Source organism: Leopardus geoffroyi, chromosome B2 (genome assembly GCF_018350155.1).
Source record: "Leopardus geoffroyi isolate Oge1 chromosome B2, O.geoffroyi_Oge1_pat1.0, whole genome shotgun sequence".
In the NCBI taxonomy this organism is placed as follows: domain Eukaryota; kingdom Metazoa; phylum Chordata; class Mammalia; order Carnivora; family Felidae; genus Leopardus; species Leopardus geoffroyi.
In genome coordinates, this window is record NC_059332.1 from 112,358,277 (window position 1) to 112,371,275 (window position 12,999).

General features: G+C 38.9%; 1 protein-coding gene across 7 annotated transcripts in view; it reads left to right on the forward strand.

The window, feature by feature from the left end:
* The window catches only part of NKAIN2 (sodium/potassium transporting ATPase interacting 2), a 998,481-nt gene that overhangs the window by 757,666 nt on the left and 227,816 nt on the right, over positions 1–12,999 (forward strand). The window lies entirely within an intron of this gene.

The window sequence follows — 12,999 nt, forward strand, 5'->3', positions numbered from 1 at the left end:
AGAGGCTTTTCCACTCATGTGCAGTTAATGCTACAAAAGGTAGACATAACCAGAAGCAGTTCCTTCAGCCTGAATATAAACTGGAAAAGCCCCATGTGTTGCCATGAATGATCTTAGGCACTGGGGACAATTTAACAAAAGGGAGAGAGGGAGAGACAAAACAGGCAAGTAGCAGATGTAAAACAAAGACAGCATGTAATGTAGGCAGCTGTGGGGTAGCTCTTTTCTTTCTACAGAGCCCTATGGAAGCTCTTTTGAGGTTCTTCAAATATTTGATTAGAATTTCATGGATGCTGATGCTATATGTGGAGGTTTAACATTTTAGTGTTCTGCTTAAAGTTTTATTTAAAAACTTTCTGCTAAACAAAAAAATGACTTGAAAAATACTGATAGAAATGGAAATCTATGGGCTTTGGCATCTGACAGATCTGAGTTTAATTCCCATTAAATTAAATTAAAAGTGCCATCTTGGGCTACTTAACCTTTCTAAGTCAAATTACTCCATCTGTAAAATTCAATACATCTCATGGGATTATTGGAGTACCTAATTATTTTTTGAGGACACAAAATGCCCAGTACATAGTGAAAGGTAGATTAATGCTAGTTTTTACCACTTGTCCACCTGTCACCATTGTAAGACATACTGAGTTACCAATTCATTCAGAATGTCTCCCAAGGGCAGAAAGATCAGAGGTTCTTCTGTGAACACCACCATATTGGGTATCTCAACATCTGTGTAGAAAAATCTGCCCTAGGTCTATAGCAGAGATACAATATGTGAATGTCATCTAGAGTTAAACTGCAAAGCTCTTCGTATGAAAAGAATGAAGGCAAACAACCTCTTTTGTAAGCTTGTTGTTTAACACCAGACTCCTAAATCTTAGCAGAGATAAAAGTACTGTCTTTGTGCTGGCCTCCATGACCCAGAGACCTCACAGTACTGGGAAGGTCTAAACCCCAACTCACAGAAAAGAAAAAGAATGCCAATTTCACTTGGTAATATCCTTGATCAAGCAGTAACAATTATTAATTTATTAAATTCCCACCCCCGATAACACATCTTTTTAATGTGTGTGACAACGTAGGCAGGATGCATAAAATACTTCTGCTGCATATTGAGTGAAGTATAATGGCTGTCTGGAAGGAAAAGGTTTGTGTGATTGAGTTGCAAACTGAACTAGCCACTTTTTTTTTTTTTTTTTTTTTTTTTTACAGAACACGATATTTACTTTGAAGAACAAGTGACAGATAAAATACAGTGATACAAACTTAGATATTTGGCAGACATTTTTGTTGAGAATGAACAAAAACACATGTCACTTCCAGGGAAAAACTTAAATTTGATGCCAATGACAACATTTGAACTTTCAAGCAAAAAATTAGAGTTTTTGAAACTTGTATCAACCACAGTGAGCTTGACAACTTGCAAATATATAAAGATATTTTTGATGAGATTCTTGATACTATGAAAATATATGATTTTTTGATATTTTATAAATGGAGTATGTCAAGCTATCTGAAAATCTAAATAGTTCAGTGAACCAGTATTTTCCACATGAGCAATATATGATTTCATAAATCATGTATATGTAAAAGATCTATGTAAAAGCCAAGATAGACCAATACATTATATTGTAATGAACAATGAAAAGTTCATTGACAGGGTTGAAAATTTTTGCACATCGCCAATAACTTATAAGAAACTAGTACTTACTGAGTATAGTATTGAGTCAAAAGGATGCATTTCTCAAACCATATGAAAAATGAAGTCAAAATGAGTTGGAAGCCTAAATGTAAAACCTAAAACTATAAAACTGCTAAAGAAAACATAACAGAAAAGCTTTGACTGGGCACCTGGGTGACTCAGTTGGCTAAGCGTCCAACTTTGGCTCAGGTTATGATCTCACAGTTCGTGAGTTCAAGCCCCGCATAGGGCTCTGTGCTCACAGCTCAGAGCCTGGAGCCTGCTTTGGATTCTGTGTCTCCCTCTCTCTCTGCCCCTCCCCCACTCTTTCTTTCTCTCTCTCTCTCTCTCTCTCTCTCTCTCTCTCTCTCAAAAATAAATAAACATTGAAAAAATAATAAATAAAAACAACAAATAAAATAGAAAAGCTTTATGACCTCTGGTTAGGCAGAGATTTCTTAGATAAGGTACCAAACGCACAATCCATAAAAGAAAACTATGATAAATTGAACTTTGTCGAAATTTAAACCTCTGCTCTTCTCTATACATGGGTAAGCAAATAAAAGGAGAAATATTTTCAGATCATATTTAAAAAAATGTTTTAATATTTATTTATTTTTGAGAGAGAGAGACAGAGCATGAGCAGACAAAGAGAGGGAGACAGAGAATCCGAAGCAGGCTCCAGGCTCCAAGCTGTCAGCACAGAGCCCGACACAGGGCTCGAAACCACCAACCATGAGATCATGACCTGATCTGAACTCGGACGCTTAACCAACTGAACCACTCAGGTGCGCCTCAGATCATATATTTAATAAAGGACTTACAGCCAGACTATCTCAAGAATTCTCAAAACTAAAAAAGAAGGAAAAAAATGTCCAATTTTAAAAAATTAGCAAAATATTTGATCAGATGCTTGAGCAAAGAAGATATACACGTGACAAAGGAGCATATAAAAGATGTCCAAAGTCACTCATCACTAGGGAAACACAAATTTCCCTAGTACAGTGAGCTACCATTACACACTTATTAAAATGACTGAAATTTTAAATAAGGAAGAAAGCCAACAATACCAAGTACCAGCAAGTATCCAAAGTAATTGGAATTCGCATACATTGCTGGTCGGAATGCAAATTGACATAGCCACTTTGGAACACAGTTTGGCAAGTTCTAATAAAGTTCAGTGTATAGTTACTATATTACGCAGCAGATCCACTTCTAGATATTTGCCTAAGTGAAATAAAAACTTACAGTCACACAAAAATCTGTAGGTAAATGTACGTAACAACTGTATTCATAATCATCAAAAATTGGGGGAAAAAGTTTCCTTTACCTAGCAAGTGGATAAATTGTGATACTTCTATAGTATGGAATATTACTCAGCAATAAAACGGGACAAACTGCTGACACGTGCGATAACATGGATGGCTCTCAAATGTATTATGCTGAGTGAGAGAAGCCACACTAAAAAGGGTACAATACAATCCCGTTGGTAGTATCCCTTTTATATGACAATGTGGAAAAGGCACAACTGCAGAGACAGCACTCATATTCTGGGGTAGCAGGAGGAGTTGAGGACAAAGGGCACCGGAGAATTCGGGGTGGGGGGGTGATGGAACTCTTCTACCTACTGACTTCACTGGTGCATGTATGTCTCAAAACTTATAGGATTGTACACTAAAAAGGGCAGGTCTTGCTGTATGTGAATTTTGCAGTAGTAGTGATAATAATAACAATGATGGAACAACAAGTTTAAAAAAAAGGGAGAGGTCAGGAAGAAGGAATATTCCAACCCCAGTTTCTCCCTTATTACCGCTACGGCTGATACCAGAGCATGCAGGGTTCACCTGTGCACAAGGTACTGAAGTCACAGGCTGTGGCCCACAGAAGTCATTCAAAGCCTCATGCTCAAGTTGGCGTCATGCTCAGAGCCAGGCCACTGACTGGCTGAGAGCAGTCAGAACATATGCTCTCTGCAGGTAGACCCCCGAAGAAAAGGCTGGGGCAGAAGCTGAACTGCAGGTGACCTTGGGCCTCTTCCAACCCTCCAATGAGGCAACTCATGCCACCTCCACCGGACGAGTAGGGGGTAGGAAAAGAGGCTGGGTTGCTTTAGGAAAAAAATCTCTCCTTGTAGAATACAGAAATGGGAAAGGAGACATCTCTGCTCATATCACCAATCAACTTTTCTTTTATGAAAACTTAACATGTTGGGACGTAGCAAAGCATAACTAGCGGGGCTTATAAAAAGAGCATTTTGCAGCAAGAGTCCAATCCTTCTAATAGCACTATCTCCAGCACTATCTCCTTTTCCTGCAAGAAATCACTAAATGAGCATGCTCCATTGCTTATACATCCCCAGGTAAATTATGTAGGTTCCATTGCAATATCCACTTGACTACGTATCACTTAAAGTCTCAATGATTTCTCCTAAGTACAAATTTTATAGCAGCCAGGGATCATGTCTGTTTAATTATCGATGAATCGTGCCTAACAGAGCATCAGGGAAAGATAATTCATTGAAAATTATTTCTATCAAAATGATGATGTATACTATAGCTGTAAATATGAATTTCCTGTGATCAGTTTTCTACATGCTTTACAACCCTCTGCTTCCAAGAATTTGCTAAGAATCTTTACTAAGATTCTCATAACTTAAGAGCATCATTTATATAAAAAATATTCATTGACAGTTAGGACTTGGAAAAAAACTGACCATAAGAATTTAAAATTCGGAGGCCTGTATTAATAATTGTTATAGTGGGGCACCTGGCTGGCTCAGTCAGTTAAGTATCCAACTTCAACTCAAGTCATGATCTCGTGGCTTGTGAGTTTGAGCCCCATGTCAGGTTCTGTGCTGACAGTTCAGAGCCTGCAGCCTGCTTCCAACTCTGTGTCTTTGTCTCTCTACCCCTCCCCTTCTCATGCCCTGTCTCTCTCTGTCTCAAAAATAACTAAATATTTAAAAAAACTGTTATAGTAATAATTATTATTAAACAGATTTATGTTTTCTTTGGATTTACTATTTTTGAGTCTTTGCCACCATTTAAAATGGTACATCAGCTTCTAACGTAAACCTGTAGCACAGGTCAGCTCAATAAATGAAATTCACTTTCAATTATATGTATTAATAATTGGGTGAGCTATGGTAAGTTATTTGGGACTTTAGGCCCATATATCCTTCTCAAGAAAGTGAGCCCAGAGATACTCAGAGGTGCTACCAATTTGGAATTGTAATAGAGCTCTTGATTCTATTACATGCATCACAGACTTTCTAGTGTACCCCCAGCTGAAAGCTCCTTTAAAATAAGCCTCGGGGACCATAGAGAGATTGATCATTTATCTGAAATAATGTTATTTCTGTGGTTTAGTCTGTTTGTGCAACCTCTGGAAAATATTTCCTATCTTGACTTATAATAAAAAAGTATTGTTAGCAATTGGGAGAATCTACTTCAGTGACCTATTTTGGGTATTTTCTCATTATGGTAAATAATATAATATACTTCTTTAATGTCTTCTTATAATGATGCTATGTTCCTTATTCATCTGTATATAGAATAGATACATCACTCTAGTATATAATCATTTAAAAGAAAAAGGCAAAAGATAAACTTGCAATTCAGAGAAATATATATTTATGTAGTTAAATATAGCAGGCTAACTTTTATAAATCAATATGAAAGGAACAGAAATTGTGCAAAAAATGCTTTAACAGAATATAGGTCGTTTTGCGGAGTGTTTTTGCTTGTTAAAGGAAAACAAACACTGAAGCAGGGTTTTTTCAGCATAAAGACTCATTTTTTTCCGCTGCTGCTAGAGAAGTCAGTAAGCGAATTTTCCAGACAACTGAGCTATAATTTCAATAATCTTCAAAACTACTTATTTAACCTCTTTCCCCTATGAGAGATATTCTAATATTTATTAAATATTTTATTATCTTCCTAAGTAAAAAAACTTCAAATACAGTTTAAGCTCTTCTTAATAATTTGGGGTCACTATTAATACCACATTTCCTCCATTGTAAGACTTCTTCATCATAGGAAATCCCATTGCTGCAAAAAGAAGTCTTCCAGGAAAAATAAAGTAATATTAAATAGACTCATTGACAAGATGTACACATGGCAATTTCAAAACTTTAAAACTTAGGTGGGGGAGAATTACATCTTTGAATGCCAGAACCATGTATTAATTCTTAAAGTGTTCCCCAGAATGCAGCAAAATGGTCCTGCTTTTGTTGCTTTTCCCACTACTTCCCAGATTCTCAGTGGTTACTTCTCACCTGCGTTACTTCTAGTGTAAACTCCTGTCCATTCCATTCTATTTTGCTGCTGCCCTGACCTGAGCTGTTAGCTGAGGTGGGAAATCGGATGGCAAACAAATCAATAATGAAGTGCTAAATTGTAGCAGTCAGTTTCTTCTCTGAGACCCTAAGGCTATACTTCAATCCTGACGTTTTGTGACAATTGCTTCTGTGCTCAGAGGTGTGGGGTCATATCCAGTGTTGGGACTATGTCCCCATGAACTAGGATTGCCAGGAACTTATACTTTGGATGAGTGGCATGTTAACTGCATTAGGAATTTTGGAATTCATTTTATATAGACTACCAAAGTCTGCACAGTCCTATGCTTTCATTCATTGCTTGAAAGAAATATAGGAAATGTTGACACTACAGATCTTCATTTCAGAACCAACTCTGTCAGGAGATACACTTAGACCTCAGGGACAAGACATGTGTGAAACAAAAATCTGGGAACAGGAGGGATGCCGTTTTCACCTTGCTATGGGGGCCAGTGGCTTTGTGGTTCCTGGCATAGGCCCCGTGTCTGTCACAAACATTAGGGTGGTATTTTCAGAGAGTGGGAGAAAATGAGAATTAAGTCAGAGGGGAAATTCAAGTGTAAGGTGACTCTCAAATTCACAAGGAAAGTATTGGCATGGGTTCTTCATAGGAAGACTTCAGTAAGTGTTTTCACAGGAGGTTTAAGAAATTAAGGAACAACTTCCCAAGGGAACTGGTAACAAAGGTAACAAAGCTAGCCAAGTCTTCCAGATCCAGAGAAGCAGGCTGGGGTTCTACTGAGATGGCTGTGTTCCAGGTGGTAATCGGGGTGCCTGAAGAGAAACTCTGAAAAGGCCCTAACTGGATCAACAGTAGAGAATATAGTCACTCAAGTGGTACATCGTATTTGGATTTCTCACTTTTGGAGAGAGGCACTAGGTATTTCAGCAACAAAGAGCAATCCCAGCCCTCACCACCAGGGCAGGTATAGGACTTTGCTTTTTGTTAGGGATCTGGTGAGTGTGAGCCTGAAGATCATGGACCCTTGTGCTCACTTTCTTGTGAGAACTTGGGAAATTCTAGAGAAGACAAGAAATGACATGCACATGATGGTTTTCCAAGTCTATGGTGTCACAAATTGAAATGTACTGTCACTGGGGCGCCTGGGTGGCTCAGTCGGCTGGGCATCCGACTTTGGCTCAGGTCATGATCTCGCGGTCTGTGAGTTTGAGCCCTCGTGTCGGGCTCTGTGACGGCTCAGAGCTTGGAACCTGCTTGGGATTCTGTGTCTCCCTCTCTCTCTGTCCCTCCCTTGTTCATGCTCTGTCTCTCTCTCTGTCAAAAATAAATAAACATTTTTTTAAAAAATTTGAAATATACTGTCATTGTGAGAAAAAGCATGGATTTAGCCCAAGGTCTTCTATGAGCCAATTGTATACAACTCTAGATTCTGCTGGTCCGGAGCAAGAAACTCCTTGAGCGAAGGGTGTCAGAAGTGTCCATATGACAGAAAGGAAGAGAAAACTGATCAGACTGTGTGTGAGGGGTAGAGAAGAAAATTCTAGAGGGTATGAACTGGATAGGAAGATAAAGGAATGAAGAACTGTGAGAGGCAATCCTATAAGTCAGTATGTTCTTTTGGGGATATTTCACAGCCTTGAGCCATTTCCACCCAGCCTCTACCTTTTCTTCTGCTGAGACTGGTTTACATGCTCCCTTCTCCTATCAGTACTTGTCACTGCCTATTATACATACAATTTTCCGGTTCTCTTCTGTTACGAAAGCAATTTGAAAGGGTTTTGTTGTTCTTGTTGTGTATGATACTTCTATTGCTTGAGGATATCGATAAAAATAATAGAGAACCAGAAAGGTAATAAATATTTTCCTCTTCTTTCTCTTCCCCCATTATCATATATGCCACAGTTATTTCACTTATTCTGTGAATGAGGAACTCTGACAAGGTCTGAGACTAAAAACAGGAAAAATGACTGCAGTGTCCTCTTGGAGCGTACATTCTAGGGGAAAGGCATGTGCAGAATCATAATAAAAATGTGTAGGTGTTACAACATTAAGTATATTCCAATGACGCCAAAAATCTAGAAGAAAGAGCACTGGCCAAGGTCAGGGAAGCAACCAGGTGTTCAGAGAAAACGAAATTCTTAGCTGAAAGCCAAATCAAAACAAACCAGAGTAAATCCCTACCACCACCATTCCCGATACGAACAATGTAACAAGGATGGGAATGTGCCAGGTGTCATACGTCAAGTTCCCTAGCAGCAGAGTTCAGGATAAGGAATCCATGTGTGGAATTACTGGGGTGGGGGTACACTTCAAGAAAAACCGCTCACTGAGAGAGTGAAGCAGGAGAAGGTAGAATAAAGAACTAAGCAAGAATGTGGTCTCAGGTAAAGACCTAACCACTTAAGGAATCACAGCTTAGACTTTTAGTAACCTTCCTAAGGTCATATAGTTAAAAAATAAAGCTAAGACTGGGTCTTGATGAATAAAAATCCATACACTTTTCACTATGCCAACCTTTCTTCTTCAGAGAATAGACCCCAAAAGAGTCAAGACTTTATGCTCGCTCAACTTTAATTAGGATGAAGAAAGGCCACTCTAATGAAAATGTCCTTGACTATAGAGTTTGAGGTAAATTTGGAGTCTGATAGAGGTTATATTCATTAGCCCTGAGGGCAAAACAAAACAAAACAAACAAAAAGGCACATAAGGTTTTGGCCAGTTTTCAATACTTTAGATAATTGTTTTTATATGATTATGTACTCATATGCATAATGTTTTCTCTACTGATATCTGTTACATGCAAGAAAATGCTTCAACAGACATTTACATTAATACATGGCTAGTCTCATTGGTGAAATTCAGGAATTGAGGAACCTCTTAACCCCAAAAATATGCAAGACACTATTTAAACCATAATAGAGTCATTCTGCATAATCTTTTGCATAATTATTTTGATTCCTAACACTTAACAGTGGAAAGGGCATAGACTGACTGAGGAAAGCTAGTTTGTCTAAGCTATAAAGCTTTGAAAACCTCTACTTCAGAGAATTTTAAAGAGATCTAATTCACCTTCTCTTTCACCCAGAGCTAAGTTGCAGAGGCAATGAAAATATTTATTCACCAATACTTGTACCCAAACCATGCTAACAATATGCTCACTTCACAATACAGTTCTCATATCCTGGAGTGATTAAGTTTGCACCTGGAGTTGCCACTCTGCAGCTAGGTAAGTTTAGGCATGTTCTTCTGCTTTAGTTTTCTCCCTGGCAGGTAAAATGAAAGCAGAATATTTCATGTAAAGTATGTGGACAAGTACTGGGCATGGAGTAGGAAATCAAAAGTTCTAGGTATCATAATTGCTTTGAACTTTAGGCTAGCAATTCGTCTACCAAAGTCCAAATGGAAGTACTTCCAAAGAAGTCTTCTGTTTTTAATGTTTATTTATTTATTTTGAGAGAGAGAGAGAGAGAGAGAGAGAGCACAAGCAGGGGCAGAGAAAGGGAGAAAGAGAGAATCCTAAGCAGGCTCTGCATTGTCAGCAGAGAGCCGGACATAGGGCTCGATCCCATGAACTGTGAGATCATGACCGAAATCAAGAATCGGATGCTTAACTGACCAAGCCACCTAGGGGCCCCTCTGTTCTTTCTTATATTCTGTAAGCAGACCATTTTATCCTTCCTTCTGTTGACTTACTCCCACTGCTGCCCATTCTCCACATCCTTCTGCCCTCTGGAATGTTGCTTCCATTGTAAACAAGCTCTTCTAAACCCTTAGTTTCTTCCCAGAACAATTCTTCCACCTCCACTTCTTAACTGGAATTTGTCTTTTCTCTAATGGCAATGCTTTCTTAAAGAGTTCAGCCATCCAAAGGAGATGATGAGGTGTTTGTTGTTGTTTTTGTTGTTTTGTGCCACACCTACTAAAAGGTCAAAGGTAGAGAAAGAATTAAGGGAGCCAAAAGCAGGGCTTGAACTCACAGTCCTGAGATCCAGACCTGAGCTGAGATCAAGAGTCAGCCACTTAACCAACTGAGCCACCCAAGTGCCCCAACAGTCTTGTTACTCTTCATGACCTTACCGTTTTACCCTCTTGCCTAAGAACTTTGTTTTCCATAAGATTTATGATGTCTGGCTGTAGCACTCTGCCTATACCCCACTTTTTACATTCTACTGATTTTTCCCCAGTCTTACCAGTTAGTCTGAGAAAGGGAAAGGGGGAAGGGAGCAGTGCAGGCAGAGATGGAGGCTTCCTTTACCTCAGCTTTCAAAGAGCTGAAGTTCATAGTGTATGGACCTCTAAGGAAGCAGAAAGAGGGAGAGGCACCTCCTTTCAAAATGAGAAAATTGGCATAAAAATAGAAAGATCAGTTCATGAAGCTTCTTCCAAGCTAAGAAATTTGAACTGTATTCTAAAAGCTTCAAGGAGCTACTCAAGAATTTAGAACACTGAAAGAAACAGTAAGATTTGAATTTTAGATCACTGTGAGTACGATGTGGAAGGTGGTCTAGAAGCTATTGCTACACATTACTTAAGGCTGTATCAGTTAGACTGGAGATAAAGGGAGAATTTGGGAGATATTATGGAACTAGATTAACTAGGACTTGGGAAATATTTAGGGTATTAGTGGGAGAAGAGCCTGAAGTAACCTCCAGGTTCATGTTTTGAGCAAGTAGGTGTTTACTGATGCTGTTATATTTTGTCCTAATTAGAGCTTCTAAGCCACAAGATTATTGCAAAGATTAAATTAGTCCATTTAAAGTTACTTACACCATTCTGGGGTACCTGGGTGGCTCAGTCAGTTAAGTGTCCGACTTTGGCTCAGGTCATGATCTCATAGTTCATGAGTTTGAGCCCCACGTTGGGCTCTGTGCTGACAGCCCAGAGCCTGGAGCCTGCTTCTGATTCTGTGTCTCCCTCTGTCTCTGTCTCTGTCTCTGTCTCTGTCTCTCTCTCTCTCAAAAATAAATAAACACTAAAAAAAAAGAAATAAAGTCACTTACACCATTCTTGGCATGAACTCTTATTTGCAGAGATACTGAGTATACACAAGGAGGTTAAGGTCAGTGTGAGGGAAGAGAGGGGAGGTGAGCACAGAAGATAAATTGGATTTTGGACTTGTTGAGTTAGAAGTTGGCCCCCCGCAGGACCTCCATTCAGATATACAGAACTCAAGGAACTCAACACAACAAAACACGACTGCCTGGAGCTATGGCTTGAAGGGTCTTCAATACAGTGAAAATCACAAATTTAAATTATTAAATCAATTTAAGCATAAATAGAGCAAAAAGAGAAAAATGATGCTTGAACTGAGAACAAAGTTCTGAGCAAATCAACCTTTAGGAGGAGACAGAGAGAGACAAGCCTAAGAAAGATGAAACAGTAGACAGGAATTCAGACACTTGAGGCATTAGGAGAAAAGAGTTGACAAAAACAGGGTGAGGGATGTCAGCATTGTAAAATGCTGCAGAAAGTTCCTTTAGAATAAGGACTAAAGTGTCAAAAAGAGGAGCTTGATATACCTAGAGATATTTCCATAGAGTAGTAAGATGTAATACTTGATTTGGTCATCTTGAGGTCTCTGTCAAAGAGGAAATAAAAAAAATGAGACTAACAAATTTTGATTGGGGGGAAGGAAAAATGACTATACTTAAAGGGAAATGTGAGTTGGTTTTGTTTTTGTTTTGCTTTGTTTTGTTTTTGAAATAGAGGGATGTTAGTATATTTGTGCCGGAGCAAGAGAGGAAAGTGGGAGAGGCTGGAGGTTGAGAGGAAAGGGATAGGGATTACATTAGACCAGAGAAAAGCACCTCCTGCCCTGTCATAGGGGGGTGGGTGAAAAGATAAGCACAAATAGTATGTAAAGAAGGCTGCTAAGGAAGAAAATTGAGATACTTTTCTCCTAAGGAGAAGTGAAGTGAAGTGAAGTGAAGTGAAGTGAAGTGAGAGCCAGAGTCATCTATTGAGAAACCAGTGAAAAGTGTTGGAAGTTTGAAGAGGAATCTAAAAGTTTGAAATAAAAGAAGAATCAAAGAAAAGTTGTCTGGTTTTACATAATATTATTTTGGGACCACCTTAAAAACCCAACTGAGATTAGAAATCATCAGTTTGCAGTGACTTCTTTTCACAAGGCTGGTTGTTATTAGGTATGAATCTTTCTTCTTATTACTGATGCCTTTGATTATCATTTGGACTCATTGCCTTGGTTCTGATCTCTGTGTTTCTCTACTTATATTGACCTCTTGCCTTTGACCCCAGTCTCTCAGCCTGAACACCTCTTCAACAGTGTTTCAAGTTGGGGCACCAGATCCTTCCTCTGACTATGTCCACAGACCCTGCCTGTCTCCTGTTGCTTGTGCTAGCATTGCAGGACTTGACTTCTGAGCCACCTGATGTTCTGACAATTGCAGGAAAACTCTTGCTTGTTCATCAGGCCCCCAGCCTAGCCCCTCTTGAGGATCTGGGAGAACAATCATCTTTTGAGAAAGTGATCACCAGCCCTGGTTTGATGAAACCCCAATGTGCCTCCAGATATCTCAGGCAACTTCTTGGAAGTATTTTTTTTTTTCTCAAAACAATGTTAAATTTATTTTAACACATAAAATTTGGGGGAAAGGAAAGGAATTGAAAACAAATTAGACATTAATATGGAATTCAACTTCTACTGAAATTTAGCCTCTTTTTGATAATATGATGTCATGTGTCATTTATTGACATCTTTCTCACCCAGGTAGTGAGTAGTGCAGAGATTATAGCAGTGCTTTGAAAATGATGTTACTGTTTCCCAGGGCCAATTTCACATGATGCCTATTTCTTAATGTACAACTGCCAGGTTTCCCAACAACTAAAGAGACCAAACTTATTTTATAGTCTTGACCATCAAATATTTTAAGTGGAACTGTGGGATGGGAGAATGTGGAAGATAGAAGGAGAGGAAGGGGAGTGTGAAGAGTTCTTCATTTGACAGAGTGCAATATCCATGAAAAGTGGCTCTCCTCTTGATGCAGACTGGCTGGGTCC